Below are 2,616 nucleotides of genomic sequence, written 5' to 3' on the forward strand. Positions count from 1 at the left end.
TAAAATTATAATACCATACAACAATCTTTTTAGAACAAAATTAAAATCATAACTTTATTTATATCACTGTCTCATATATATAATAACAATCAATTCTACGTCATCACTGATCCGGTCTTGGATCACCAAAATATCAACCCTACGGAACATTATGCAAATTTTATTTTCCCGTCTATCTCTCGGGCTAGAAATAAACATTTAACTCATAAATTATCAACCTTACAACATTCGGCAGGACTAAATTGTCTTCGAATACGTCTTACAAAGAAAAAACTTTAATTCAGCTATTTATCCACTTTTATTCAGAAACAATCTAAGCCATATGGATTATTTTTCAGCGACACTGTATTGATGGACAACTTTTTATATAGCCGCAAACCTTTCCAGGGCGGTAGCTTTTGATTTGTCATCTAAATCACGCAGAGCTTCGTCCCTGTAATGTGAGTATATGAAAGGCTTGTAACGCCTTGGATTCTCCTCGTCTACAAGCTCCTCAGGCGCCCAGATTTCCATGTCATTTGGAAAAGAAGTGAAAAAGCAATTGACATACGGTATCTACAACTTTGAGAAACAACGCGATGATCCGCACTTCGATATCTACCGTTACACCACGCCTGCCACAATTTAATCAGACACTACCTTAAAAAATTAACACTGATTATGGCGGAAGAGAAAATTTAGTACCTTAAAGCTGTCCCCCAAATTGATGACAAATGCACGAGGGAGAGGTTTGACGTTGAACCACTCGCCCTCCTCAGATCGAATCTGAAGCCCTCCAACATCATCCTCGTAAAGAACTGTGAGCAAGTTCGGATCTGTATGGGAGAGGACTTTCTGCTCCTCACTCGACATATTTGCTGGCGTATACCCGTTTATACGCAATGCTCTTGTGTATTTTTCAAATTGATAGCGATGGAAAGCCTCGGAATCGAATCCCAGGCTAGCAAGAACTATTTTCGTGACTCTTTGTGCAAGATCTGAGACACAAGCAGCGTACGTTGACATTGTCTCGCTGCGAAACGGTAAAAGAAGAATTGGATTAATTAGGAGAGAGGAAGCAACTAAGTTTAGAGGAAGGGAAATAAAAGAGGAATAACATACCACAAGTTAGGGTTCCCTTGTGGGTAAATCTTTGAACACATTTGTTCAAACGAAGCAGAGAACGTCGGGTCTTGAATAGCAAACGTCTCGAAGTTTCGTCTTTTGAAGTAAGTATCGAGTGCCTTACCGGAGACGGCCTTTTCTTTTGCCTCGGCTGGCATAGATAACAAATTTCGGCTAACATTCTCTGCCATTTCGACAAGATCTGATGGAATTCCATGGTTGACAACCTGGAAAAATCCCCACTCTTTGCAAGCCTCTCTGACTTTTGAGAGCTCGGGATGGTATTCAAGGTTGTTTAGTTCATCAGCATCAAAGTCTTGAGGAAATTTGGAAATGTCGACTACAGGGAGATTAGCTTCAGAGGGAGTGGTTTCTACTGGTAGAGGCATTTTGTATATTGCTGCTATAACACCGGAGAAGAATGGATAGTCTTTTGCCGCTTGTATTGGACTTCCTTCCATTAAATAGCGTTTTCAAGAGGTTAAGTATTTTGGCCTCTCTTGAACGTTTCGTCAAAACCAATAACCCCCTGTGAAATTGGAATCCTGCAGTCATCCGAAAGAAACAAATTCTACATAGAGACGACGATTACATCCAAGAGCAGTCTGTCTTGAAAGTTTAAAAACTATATAGAAGCATCTTAAACATTGTCAAGTTGTACTCATACGAGTTAAAACCTCATTGATATCTTCATCTGCATAGCAGGGTCTCTCGGTGCTTTCATTTGGCTCTATTGTTGCAATATAATTCTGAAAAGCAACGATGCATTGGGATCTATAAATTTTCATGTTTTTGGTTGACCGTAGTCTTTGCTTGGTCCGTAGTTGATTATTGATTAGAGAAGTTTGATACAATAAATTTCATTTATATATAAACTTTTGGCTTACTTTATTATATTTTATTCACCTCTTTGATAATTGTGTGATCTTCATTTATCATGTAGGTTCATTTGTCAGCGGGAATATGAGTGGAATAGGCATATGTAAATTCTTAAAATTTTGAATTCTTTATTTGGGTGCACCAAATCAGAATTACAAATAGGAATACATATTCTAATTTTAGCCCAAAAAATGAGCATTTGCAATTCTACCTAAATAGGTGGAATTAGAATTAGGCAGAATTAGAATATTAATTTTTGGGTCTGGGAATTCCCCATAAAATTCTGACTGAACCAAACAAGAATAAGAATATATATGCCCATTTTTTATTCCAGAATAACAATTCCAATTCCCATATTTCTATTCCCACAACCAAATGGACCATATTGTTTTGTGTATAGTTAGTCATCATGGTTATGAGTACTAGAGATATTAAGATTGTAGAAGTACACTTAAACATAAATCATAATATGTCTTTAAAACATTACAACTCAATTTCTTATTATGTGTGAATGCCCTCTTGAGAGTGATGGAAAAAGCCAACTAAATGAATTGATTTCCTTCATTCTTTATGGTAGAATGAAAATGTTTTAAGACCTTGGGGCCATTGAACAATTTATATCAAAAGGCTCAT

General features: G+C 36.9%; 1 pseudogene; it reads right to left on the minus strand.

The window, feature by feature from the left end:
* Positions 1 to 363: 363 nt before the first annotated feature.
* LOC149543723 (C4-beta,C20-epoxidase pseudogene) lies at positions 364 to 1,565 on the minus strand (annotated as a pseudogene).
* Positions 1,566 to 2,616: the final 1,051 nt, after the last annotated feature.

The sequence above is a fragment of the Cupressus sempervirens genome, chromosome 8, assembly GCF_028749045.1.
Source record: "Cupressus sempervirens isolate cs-2001-9-10 chromosome 8, ASM2874904v1, whole genome shotgun sequence".
NCBI lineage: Eukaryota > Viridiplantae > Streptophyta > Pinopsida > Cupressales > Cupressaceae > Cupressus > Cupressus sempervirens.